Below are 13904 nucleotides of genomic sequence, written 5' to 3'. Positions count from 1 at the left end.
TGTTTTCGTCTGACAACTGGTTTTTTGGTCTTTGGTTTCATTCTATAATACTGGACTTGTTTTTCTACCAAAGTTTGAACTTTGAGTGTGTTTAAACAAGAGAGAAAAATGTGAGAATGTTAATGCTCTCTGAGAAAAGTGTAGAAAGTGTGTAGTAAGGGCTTTTACAGCTTCAAAACATTTATAATAATTGTAAAAGAAAGCTGACTACTTCGCGGATTTCGCCTATCGTGGGTTATTTTTAGAACGTAACTCCCGTGGATAACAAGGGACCACTGTACTGTATGCAATTTTCAAGTTTCTGCGCTAGCCTGCTGATCCTGACAGTACGTGTATGTAAATAGCTTTTCATCTCGTTTTACACTTGAACAATTAAATGAATGCTTCAGTGTGTTTGACTGATTATTTTAACATCACAATATCGATACTCTAAAAAGAACGGTATAAAATTGAAAATTGTCACATTAAACAGTCACCGTTAGTTTATGAGTAGGGGAAAAAACACTAGTTGTGGATATACCCCATTGCAAAGATGAACAAGAAGCAATGTGTACTCTTTGCCATAGCGGCTATTTATCTGCAGTAAACCATTCTGGCTTGGAGACAGCGACAGCAAGTAACACTGGCTGGTGCAGGAGCTAAGGCAGGATGAAGGGCGGTTCCAGCAGTATTGTCATTCGTGAAAGTCGCACTTTATTTGCAGAAAGTTGAAAAGCTGAATATAGCTGATCAATATGGTGAAGGTGAAATAAAAGAGAGTTATCATACCGTCAGAACTGTATACCCATGCCTAATGCCTAAGAAAGAAACACTGCACATTTTTTGATGTTTTTTTTTTTTGTCGACAAAAAACAATTGGGTTTAGGAGATCATCTAGAGAACTATAGCATATCTCCAAGGATTCTGGACTGTCATGAGCGATGACTGTTTTTAGAGTAATGCTATCGAACTGTCATATTGGAGCGTTGCGGATGACATTCATAAATATGTGAATGTTCTATTCAGGGTAAAAAAAAGACACTTCAGAAATTCAGGATGTCTCTCTGGCATTTGTTCAGTCTTGAATCTGATGATTGGATGGTCTTACCCACTGACCATCTTACTGACATTCACATTACATTAGAACTTTGATCTCTACAATTTGATCTCTTTCTTTCGCGTCATTAATTCTGATTACTGATTGATTATTACTGATTCTTTCATTAATATATACCACAAATTCAAATTCCCAACCATTTAAAATGATTCAATCTGAAACACAATTGCAATAATCTTAACTGAACTTGATGGATATACAGTATTTCTTTAAACAGTTATTTTTTTTCCCAATTCCCCTGTGTTTCCAAACACTTCCACATTTTCTTTTCGCCTTTTTACTGGGGAATTTAAAGTTAAACCCAAAGACCCAGTATGATTTTCAAAGACCAGCAGTCAGAGATACAATCGACCCTTCACAAACCCCTGTCCCTTTTCTCTCACAAGCTTTCAGCCATGGCACTCCCTTATCAATTTGTGCACTCCCCAGGGAAATAGAGAATAACTTCTGGAAAACAGTGGCATCTCGAACAAGACAAAACTATAATGCATCCATGACATTAAAAATAAATACACTGTTATAAAAAAAAAAATCTATAAAAATCTCTTCAAAATTGTCAAAAGACTGGCAGCAAGGCTTCCAGAGATATTCTGTTTAACTACAGGAAAATAACCCTTTCACAAAAATACAACCAAAAACTAAAAATCCTAAATGTATTAAGTTGATACTTTGTATTTCAACTGTGCACTGTAAAACCCAACAGTCAACTTTATCAAATGAAATGAGTGTAGTTTACTCAGAATTGACTGAAAGTTAATTCTACTCATTTGAAAAGAGTTTTGAACTCAGTGTTGAAGATAATGAGTTAATTAAATACTTATTACTTCAACTTAAATGGAGTAAGTTCACAGTACTCATATAGATTTGTTTTTTTTTCAATTGGTTTCCTCAAACAGTTTAAGTTGCCTTAACTTATTGGGTTTTACAGTACTCTTCATTTATTGCATTTTACTGTGCTCAAATTGCTTCGTTTATTCAAATGTATTAAGTTCACAGTACTCATTAGGGTTAGTTTTTGAACTTAAATGGTTTGTTGCAATCGGTTTCTTTAAATGAGTTGAGTTACCATCACTTTTTGGGTTTTACAGTGTGGAAAAACTGACAAATTATATTGAGTATATAATTAAATATATCACAGTAAAACATCCAATTTTTAGATTAATCACCATAAATTTATGTTTTAATGCAATGTTTTATACATTTGCTCTGTCCATTTGCAGTAATTTACTTATAAAGTACAGTTTTGTTTTGTTTTTTCATCTGCAATAAATAAAAATGTTCTGAATTAATCCTTATTTTGGTGCAGCACGGTGGCTCAGTGGTTAGTCACCTCACTACAAGAAGGTCTCTGTTTTAAATCCCGGCTGGACCAGTTGGTATTTCTGTGTGGAGTTTGCATGTTCTCCTCGTGTTTGCATGGTCTTTCCTCCACAGTCCAAAGACATGTGATATAGGTGAATTGGGTAAAGAAAATTGGCTGTAGTGTATGAGTGCTTGTGTGAATGTGAGCATGTTTCCCAGTACTGGGTTGCAGCTGGAAGGGGATCCGCTGCGTAAAATTTATGATGGAATAATTGGCGGATCATTCTGCTTTGGCGACCCCTGATAAATAAGGGACTAAGCCAAAGGAAAATGAATGAATGAATGATTAATCCTTATTTTTACAGAAAAAAAAACTCACAACTGCAACCAATCTCTGTAAGATCATCCTCCATGTTCAGTCGTGACTTTTCAATGTACCCAAGTGCCAAAAAGTGTTTGTAAAGTTTATGAGGATGCTTTTACCTCGATCGGTCACACTTTATTTTGATGGTCCGTTTGTTGAATTTAAGTTACATTGCATCTACATGCCAACTAATTCTCATTAGATTTTTAAGTAGACTGTTAGGTTAGGGTTGGGGTTAGTGTAAGTGGACATTCAATTCAATTCAATTCACCTTTATTTGTATAGAGCGTATACAATGTAGATTGTGTCAAAGCAGCTTCACATAAAAGGTCACAGTAAATAGGAACTGTGTAGTTCAGTTTGTAGTGTTTAAGTTCAGTTCAGTTGAGCTCAGTTCAGTGTGGTTTAATAATCACTACTGAGAGTCCAAATACTGAAGAGCAAATCCATCGATGCGCAGCTCTACAGATCCTGAACCATGCAAGCCAGTGGCGACAGCGGAGAGGGAAAAAAAACTTCACTAAAGGCGAAAGTGAAGAAAAAAAACCTTGAGAGAAACCAGACTCAGTTGGGCACGACCATTTTAATTTCTCCGCTGGCCAAACGTCTTGTGCAGAGCTGCAGTCTCAGTGGCGGAGGCTGGAAGCTGGCCTCAGCGAAGACTCGTCTGTCTCTGGAGCGTCATAGGAAACAGTCTCATGTTCTCCACTCTTCCATGACCATCGCAGTAGTTGTTCAGGATTCGGCCAGGTCCAGGATATGGAAACCTTGGGATCATCTCGTCGTTGGTCTTGGATCGAATCAGTGACTCTGCATAGTCTGGGGGCCTCGGGAAGAGTATCCCCAGGTGGAAATGGAGAATAAAGAAAATAATTAGCGTAGCTGATGTTCACAGTGTATATCAGCAAGATGCATAACCTGTGTGGAAGCCCCCTAAGTGGTGCACTAAGTGTATGCTTTACTGAACAGATAGGTCTTTAATCTAGTTTTGAATTGGGAGAGTGTGTCTGAGCCTCGGACGTTATCAGGAAGGCTATTCCAGAGTTTAGGAGCCATAAATGAGAAGGCTCGACCTCCTTTACTCGACTTTGCTATTCTAGGTACTACCAGAAGCCCTGAGTTTTGAGATCTTAAAGAGCGAGTTGGATTGTAGCGAGACAGAAGATTGGTTAGATAAACAGGAGCTAGATTATTTAAAGCTTTATATGTAAGAAGCAATATTTTAAATTCAATACGAAACTTAACAGGCAGCCAGTGTAAGGAGGATAAAATTTGGGGTGATGTGATCAAATTTTCTAGACCTGGTAAGAACTCTGGCAGCTGCATTTTGTACTAATTGAAGTTTGTTAATAGAGGATGCTGGGCAGCCAGCAAACAGTGCATTACAGTAGTAGTAAGACATGTACTTGCAAAGTTTCTTATAGTCAGTTAAATGTGTATTGAAGGAGCATATCAACAGATATTAAGCAGACAGTCTACTAATACTCAAATGGACCATCAAAGTAAAGTGTTTCCAATCAATCTGCTGCATCTATGCTATTGCTTTGTAATAACGCAAATCACTCCAGAAGTCGCAATCCAATGGAGAAAAAGAAAATAAAAATGCTGCTGGCTTTTTTTTTTTTTGTATGTTGTCTATATGTATGGTTATGGTTATGATTTAGGCCAGGGGTAGGGAACCTATGGCTCAGGAGCCAAATGTGGCTCTTTGACCAAAAATATGAGGCTCTCCAGCTGTCTCCCTTCAATAAAAAATGTAAACTGTCACTAAAAATCAGTTTCCTATTGAAAATAAAATTAAAATGACCTTTTTACTGTATATTTTTACAGCAAAATGAATAAGAATAAGAATAAAAAGACATTTCAACCAATGCGCATGTGCAGCGCTGTGGATTAACCTGAATCGGACACTAATAAAGGAGGGTATGCAACTTACATATCTAAGGTAACCCTGTGCACGTCATTTCAAACAACATTCATGGGTGTTGATGGCTAAAAGAAAAAAATCTATAGATTATCCTTTCTTAATACATGGAATTGCTCATCATGTGATGCTTATACATCCCAAATGGCTCTTTAAAAAATTGCATTTGCCAAAAAAAAAAAAATCAGAAATTGCTCTTTGCTGGAAAAGTTTCCCGACTCCTGATTTAGGCTATGGATAAAATAGAGTAATTCCAATAGTTTAATAACATTTCATTGATTTTTGGAACTCACCAAGTGACCCCACCCATTTTGGTGAGACCCCCACTTTGTGGACCATTGATTTGCATGTAGTTTTGTTTTATTAGTTATGCACAATAAATATGATTATTTAGAATAATCCTAATAGTTTAATTAATACAATTTATTTGATTTTTGGAAATTACCAAGCAACCCCACGCTTTACTTGTCAGGGTTCTGTCTTATGTTTATTTAATTCTTAGTTTGTGACAGAACTCTGACACTCTTGTTTGTTTTCGTGAGTGCATTGATTTGAGCTTGCTTGAACCATGTACTCTTCTTCTGTGTTGTGAGTGCACAGCGTCAAGTTATCTTGAGCTGTGTTCTTATGTCTAATTTGTGTGTGTGCATGGCATTCGGATTCTGGCACTGGTCTACTGTGGTTACAGTTTTGTTAGGATTCGGATGTTTACGCTCCATGTCTGTTTGTCTGCTGTTTGTTTGCCATTTTGCTTTTGTCAGATTCCTGTTCATGTCTTTTCGGATTGGTTCCTATTAATTGTCTGCTTTTTGTGTTTAGCACATGGCTTGTGTTGTGTCTTTTCCCATGTGCTCATTTGTCTATTAGTTAGACTCCGCCCATCTTGTTACCTGTTCATTTTGTTAATTTGTTTCACCTGAACTCCTCGTTTTGGGCTTTGTTTGCTCCTCTATTTATTCTCCCAGTTTGCTGTTGTCTGTGCTGATTCGTTTCTCATGTTACGTGTAGTTTGATGCCTGTCTGTTTTTCTGCCCAGTTTGGTTTTATTTTGTTTTACTCAAAATGACTAATTACCCTACCATGGGTTTGTTGTTTTTTCCAGCCCTGTTGGCTGTTATCTGGGCTCTGTGTCCAGTTTTTTGTTCCTAATTAAAAAAGCTTCTTTTTATTGCTGATCTGCTGCTACGGTTTAGGTGACAAATGAACAAAAGTCAAACTTAACAGATTGTCCAAAAGGCTGGTGAGTTTTTTTTCTCCAGTCTTCTTGTCTTCCTCTGAGGAACAAATGCATAATGCTTATTTACTTCAATGTTGTCTAGTTCAGTGTTTCTCAACCACGTTTCTGGAGGACCATCAGCTCTGCACATTTTCCATATCTCTTTAAATCACATCTGATCTGAACCAGGTGTGTTTAGTTAAAGGCTTAACTGGGTTAATTAGGCAAATCATTGTATAAGGATGGTTTGTTCTGTAGACAATCTAAAAAAAAAAAATTGCTTAATGGGGGTAATAATATTGACCATAAATGATTTTTAAAAATTCAGCTGCTTTTAGTCTACACTGAAAAAAAATATTCAAAGATGATTCCTTGGATTTACTCCATTTTTTTTTTACGTTAAGTGGTTGTAAACAATTTATTTGGGCTGAATTTAAACAAACAAATTAAGTTGAACATTGCTCAATTAAATTTGTTTGTTTAAATTCAACACAAATAAATTGTTTGCAACAGCATGCAACACTTTTTTCAGTGTAGCTGAAATAAAACAAAGAAGACTTAGAAGAGAAAATATTATAGGAAATACTGTGAAAAATTCCCTGCTCTGTTAAACATCCTTTTGGAAATATTTATAAAAGAAAAAAAATAACAGGAGGGCTCATAATTTTGACTTTAACTGTATATTGGAGCAGCCATTAATCCAGACACCACATTTTCACAACCAATATCCTTATTTTTTAGGGAATCAAAAAGGCTTGAGCACTGTTTGAGCCAGTCTTCTTGTATATTTGCTTAATTTGGATTGTGAGTGCGTACAAATTCAAACACGGCCACATATTTTTTGGATTGGGGAAGAAAATGAGTCTTTTGTAGGGTGCTGTGTATTAAGAGTTGTCAAATAAACTAAAATACAAACCAGCTGTAGGCCAATTCTACTCTTTTACTTGCTCATTAGTGTTACTGGCTTAAGCAAAAAACTCATTACTGTGATGCTCATACTTTGTGTTAGAGATAAAAAAAAAAAAAAACCTTAACACTGTGTCCTAACCAGGCATGATGCAATACATGCTGTGTTTTGTCCTAAACCATCGGTGACTGTGAGAAACAACAAGTAACAGCAGGACATTTTTGTCACTTCTTGGTTTGTGTTTTTGTGCCATTGTTCTAGGTAGAACCTGACACCGTGTCTACACCAGACGCAATTGTTTTTGCTCGTGTTGCATCATACCACAACAGCAAGAAGCCATATATATTGCACACTACAAAGTGATGATTCCAAAATCCATTTGTCTTTTATGTCAGCAGTAGTGTGAGGGCTTGCAGGATGTGTGGGGCATCGGTTTACTGTCAGAGATTTGACAGTAATTCAGTGTGAAATGTGTGACATTTGCATTTTAAAATAATGTGAAGTATGTGAAAAAGATAGAAAAATATGTGTGTGTGGGGGGGGGGGATTCTGTAGAAAGATAGTTGGATGTTTTCGTTCATTCAATTATCCATCTATTGATTGATTCATTTATTCATTCAACTATTAATTCAACTGTTAAACCAACCATTCATCTAATCATTCATCCATTCATTCATTCATTCATTCATTCATTCAACAATTCATTCCTATTCCTATTAATTCAACCAATCATTCATTCATTCAACTATTAATTTAACCATTCATTCATTTAACTATTAAACCATTTATTTATTTGTTTATTTATTCATTCAAATATTAATTCAACCATTAATTCAGCCATTCGTTCAACTATTCATTCATTCAACTATTAGTTCAATCATTAATTTAACCATTCATTCATTCATTCATTCATTCAAATATTAATTCAACCATTAATTCAACCATTCATTTATTCATTCAAATATTAATTCAACCATTAATTAATTAATTCATTCAACTATTAAGTCAACAATGCCTTCAACCATTCATTCATTCATTCATTCATTCAACTATTAATTCAACCATTAATTTCACCATTCATTTATTCATTCATTTAACTAATAATTCAACCATTCATTCATTTATTCATTCATTCAACTATTAATTTAACCATTCATTCAACTATTAATTCAACCATTCATTCCACCATTCATTAAATTATTCATTCAGATATCAGTTCAGTAATTAATTCATTCAATTATTCATTAATTCATTCATTCATTCATTCATTCAACTATTAATTCAACCATTTATTCATTCAAATATTAATTCAACTATTCATTCAACCATTAATTCGTTCATTCGTTTATTCATTCCACCATTCATCCATTTATTCATTCATTTATTCATTCATTCAACCATTAATTTAAACATTCATTAATTCATTCCAATATTAATTTAACCACTGATTTAACCATTCATTCAACCATTTATTAATTCAACTATTAATTAATTAATTCAAGTATTAATTCAAACATTGATTCAACCATTCATTCATTTGTTTATTTATTCATTCATTCATCCATTAATTTTACCATTCATTCATGCATTCATTAATTCAACTATTCAACCATTGATTAAACCATTCATTCATTTATTTACTCATTCATTCGAATATTAATTCAACAATTATTTAACCATTAATTCATTAAATAATTTAACTATTAATTCAACCATTCATTCATTCATTCATTCATTCAGCAGGGACAGTACAGAACATAATATTTTATATATGCTTTTAACTAATAGCAAATGTTCCTTAATTTTCCTTTTGCTTAATTAGGTTTTTAATTACAACCCAAAAATACAGTGGCTGGTATTTGATAACAGCATCTAAAATTTAAAACTAAAAGAGAAAAAAATACTAGGTTATTTATAATGCTTTGTATATAGGACAGTAGAGATATGACAGGAAAGGTTGAGGTAGAGAAAGGGAAGAGGGATCTGCAAAGGACCGCAAGGCACGAACTGAACTTTGTGTTTAAGCACAAGGCTGACAACCTATCACACATTTAAAAAAAATAAATGAATCATTCCACACAACAAAGTGAAGATTCCAAATCCATTTCACCTTCATGTCAGAAGTAGAGTGCTTGCAGTACATTAGAATAGAATGAGGCATCAGTTTACTGTCAAGGATTTGGCAATTCTTTAGCACATCTTAAAAAGTAACTTTAAAAAAAAAAAAAAAAGATGCTATTCATTCGTTTGTTCTTCATTCATTCCTTCATTCATTCATTTAAGAGGGACAGTACAACATCAATATAATGCATTATATATCCATTAGCTAATATAAGCAAAGCATTTATTTAATTATTTAAGATGTGAAGATGATTTGTTTTTCAGCAAATTGACATGTGATGTCCCAAGGGTGCATACATTAGCATGCACGTTGCCTCTGTGTCAGTAAAAAAATCATACATTTTTATCTGTGAATTATAGTGTGTTTTCAAAATACATACATTAGTAAGCTGCCATTGATACTGTTTACAATGCAGCAACGTTAGCTAATCAAAATAGTGGCCTTTAAAGGACCTACCCATTAAAATCTGATCTTTTCACAAAGAGTCACGTGGTTTGTATATTTGAGTTTTAGTTTAAAGAACATTAAAAACTAGTCCTGGGCTAACTTTTTTTGTAATTAATCGCATCCAAAATAAATAAAAAAGTTTGTTTAAAGTGTGTGTGTATACTGTGTATATATTTTTATATATAAATACCCACTTGCACACATACATTTGAGAAAATGTTTAATAATTTTTAGATATTATATATCTAATATCACATAAGTAGCAGGCCGAGTGTCTTAGTCTCCCACCAGTGATGATATACAGCCATATTGCACTGCTATGAGTGTGATATTATATTTATACAACAGTTTGACGACATAATCGTGGATATAAAAAAGAAAATCAGACACAGGGAGTCTCAAAATCTTCTGCCATTCATTTACATCTGCAGCTGACGTCAGAACAGCAGAAACCATCGCTACTTGATCAACGTCACTTTAGCGCTAGTATTGAAATGATTCTCCTATATAATGTCTAAAATGATGACAAAACAGGTGATTTTACTCACATTTTAGGATTATTGGGCTGAACGGCCTGAAAATCCATCAGTCTACAGAGATTTCCCAGTATTTCTCTGTTGTAGATGACAATAAGAGATCACAATAAATAATCCTGAAAAAGCCAAAGCAAAGGAAACAGAACACTAGCAGATTACTGTAGAATACATACAGCACTACAACATACAAAAGAGAGAGATCGACTTAGAATGTCCCTCACTGTTCTGTATTGATTTGTTCATCTGTAGTTTAACACTTATGCTGAGAAAATGCTGTTTTTCTCCCTTAACAACTTATTATGCAGCCTCTGTCGCCATCTTGTGGCGGAACGTCAACCATCTTTGCTCTGCTCCGTATGACAGGCTGGCCGCAGACGCGCTAAATCTCCAAAATTATTAATATTTGAAATAGACACTATCCTAATAAAAAAAACTGTGTAGTTGCGTTCTAAACAATACAAAAAAAGCCTCAAAAGTATGTAATATTTGTCAAACTGTAGTGAGTTTATTGATCTGCTGTCACACTATGTGGGCAAAGTAATACACAAGAGTGAAGAGGCTATCAGCCAATCAGATTCGAGAACCAGTCAGAACTGTCGTATATATATATATATATATATATATATATATATATATATATATATATATATATATATATATATATATACACACACACACACACAGTTGAAGTCATAATTATTAGCCCCCCTCCTTTAATTTTTCTTTTCTTTTTTTTAAATATTTCACAAATTACACAAACTTTTTAATGTCACTTTAAGCTGTGTCTTGAAAAATATCTAGTCAAATATTATTTACTGTCATCATGGCAAAGGTAAAATAAATCAGTTATTAGAGATAAGTTATTAAAACTATTATGTTTAGAAATGTGTTTAAAAAATCTCTCCGTTGAACAGAAATTGGGGAAAAAATAAACAGGGGGCTAATAATTCTGACTTATATACACTGATACAACTGTATATACACACATATCCATGATACAAATTAGATATAAATTGAAATATCTATGTGACAACATTGTTTTGTGTAGTTTTGTATATAATACGCACACATATCTTATGGCAAAATAAAATTTTATTTTGGATGTGATTATTGCGATTTATCTTTTGCCCAGTAGCACAACCACAGTATAATCACCAACTTGTGGGTACATAAGTTTATAATATTTGACAATCTGCTAATTATTTCTGACTCATTAAACCTGTTGAAATGACTGTTGAATGCTTCATTCTGAGCATTCTGTCTGCTGAAACAGTGTAGACTTCAAATTGCAAATAACTCCTCTAGCAGCAGCCGCAAGCCAGAGAAATCCCTCATGTTTAATTTAACAAATCTTATCAGTGCATAAGGTCATAGTGGTGGTTACACTGGGCCGTAACCTCAACTTTTTCACCAAGAACACTTGTTAGTCACGCTGTCTCTTGTGTCAAAGCGTCTATCTTCTCTGAGAATGAGGTTATCCCCTTTGTGCAGCAATTGTTTCTGCTTCTAATCGGGCTTTAAATGTCAGAGACTAATCATAGTGTACTCAGCTGAAGGTGCTTTTCTCCAAACTCAATTAATCTGCCCGTCATGATGTATTTTGCTTTGAGAACGCTCGCCTTCAGCTTTGAATAGTTTATTTGTTGGCTTGACAGTTTCACACCTCAGCGATGCGACTTTAGGCAGCTAAAGCTTAAGAAAGAAGATGTGTGGCTGTATTTTCTTTTTTTTGGGGGGTGGGGGGTGGGGGGGGGAGTTGTTATGCTGAAAACATTGCCTCACTGAATAGCATGAATTCCATTACCACAAGAAATAAGCACAATTCCATCCAAACAATATAATTTATTAGAAAAATAAAAGCATAGTTACAATTTTTAAGTCATTCTGAACAGATTTCTAAAGAGGTTCTTTAAAGCTGTATTTTACTTCAGTCGTCCATAGCCCCTAGGCCGCACAATTGGTACCGGGTTGCACAAGAAACCATGAATTATTTCCATTTTGTTTATTAGCTGAGTCTGAGCAATCTTTAATTTTGAAAAATGTTTAGTTTGAATGACTGAAAATGTGTTTCCCAGAGATGGGTTGCAGATGGAAAGGCATCCGCTGCATAGAACATGTGCTGGATAAGTTGGCGGTCCATTCCGCTGTGGCAACCCCAGATTAATAAAGGGACTAAGCCGAAAAGAAAAGGAATGAATGAATGACTGAAAATGACTGAAAATCTTCATTCAATAGTGAAGATGACCGTATTCTCTTGGCTATAGCTCGGTCACTTGAGCGCCAAAATTTAGCCCACATGCTAGCAAAATGAGTAAGAAACAGATGTCTTTGGAAAGTTTCTTTCCATAGGGCAAAAAGGCCCAGTAAAGGACGCACGAACTGCCAAGGAATGGATCTGCAACCCATTTGTAATTTGTAATTGCAAATTACGGCAGCTTTAGAGGGCGTTCACACATTGCTTCTTTTCCGCACACAAGTTTGTTATTTCCAATGGAGGTGCACGACTTGCGCGTGCATATTGGAAGCTACGTGCACAAGTGAAAACAAGTAAAGTCATGTGACAAGAAGTAAGCAAGCAGCTTCATACTTTGTATGGAAAATACACCTTTTGGTAGACTAATTACTTCAGACAAACACAGAGCACTCAAACACTGCAGTGCTTTTTAATTTTCTCTATAAATAAAACTTGTACCAGAATTCCAGGAATGTTTTGTCAGCTTGTCATCCTCTGAGAAATGTGATGGTCACCTAGCAATCTATGTAGAACCACACATCACAACATTATGGAATACATTAGTTAATGGTCGTGTTGAGGAACATAAAAAAAGAGTAGATCTGTGAACATGAATCGATAGATTAAATTTTGTGACTATACCAAAATGCCATGATACTGGTTAGGGTAACACAAGCTCATTCTGAAAACGTACCCCTATATACAGTTAGGTCCATACATATTTGGACATCGACACAATTCTAACATTTTTGGTACTATACACCAACACAATGGATTTGAAATGAAACAAATAAGATGTGCTTTAACTGCAGACTGTCAGCTTTAATTTGAGGGTATTTACATCCAAATCAGGTGAACGCTGTAGGAATTACAACAGTTTGCATACAGTACTTGTTAAGGGTCCAAAACTTTTTTAATGGGGTCCAAAACTATATATTATATTAATATATATATATATATATATATATATATATATATATATATATATATATATAGCCTCTGTGAGATTCGCGAAAACAAAACTGCAAAAAAAACTTACCTCTTGGGGCATATTTGGCACTCTCTAGAAATGTATATTGTGGTACGTTTTCAGAATGAGCTTGGGTAAGGGGTTAGGATTGGTAAACCAGTTGCTTTCCCAATGCATTTTTGTGTCTGGTATTTGTACATATTAGATGCAGGTCTGATATTTTGTAATGATTCTGTTTTGATTTTATCAAGTATTTATAGATTGTACTTCGTGAAAAACATTGAATTATGTAAAAGATGTGCAACTCATTGTCTCCATATAATTAATGAGCCATCCATATCAACCTTTTTCGTATGCCAATATACAGCTTAAATAATAACAGTTTAAAATAAATCCAGTATCGCCCAATAAATATTGGTGGCCAATACTTGTGAGTTCCTTACAATAATAATACTACTAATAAAAGTAGTAGTAGTAATAATAATAATAAATATAGCTGCAAGCAGCAATTAACAGGGTTCAAGCATTTTAGCAGCGTAAGGTTATTTAGCAGTTGGGAAGTCTGTAAGTAGTTTATTCGACTGAAATTTATGATTACAGTGTTAGAGTTAAATATTGACAAATCTTTAATGAACATTTTGAGTGATGGTATTTATGTCAAAATATTCAGTATAAGAAGCCCTATGATATAATGTGTAGATCAAGTCATGGCACCTTAGACACAGACACTGCATGTCAAATTTCTAGTTAATCGGTTAAAGGGTTACTCAGATACAGTGATTTTTCA

At 34.4% G+C, this 13904-nt stretch overlaps 1 protein-coding gene across 1 annotated transcript in view; it reads left to right on the top strand.

The window, feature by feature from the left end:
* Positions 1 to 13904, top strand: part of pigk (phosphatidylinositol glycan anchor biosynthesis, class K) — a 76893-nt gene that overhangs the window by 50897 nt on the left and 12092 nt on the right. The gene's annotated exons all lie outside the window — the stretch shown is intronic.

The sequence above is a fragment of the Danio aesculapii genome, chromosome 2, assembly GCF_903798145.1.
Source record: "Danio aesculapii chromosome 2, fDanAes4.1, whole genome shotgun sequence".
Classification (NCBI taxonomy): domain Eukaryota; kingdom Metazoa; phylum Chordata; class Actinopteri; order Cypriniformes; family Danionidae; genus Danio; species Danio aesculapii.
Note: the sequence above shows the minus strand (reverse complement) of the source record. Positions and strands in the feature narration are given on the sequence as shown.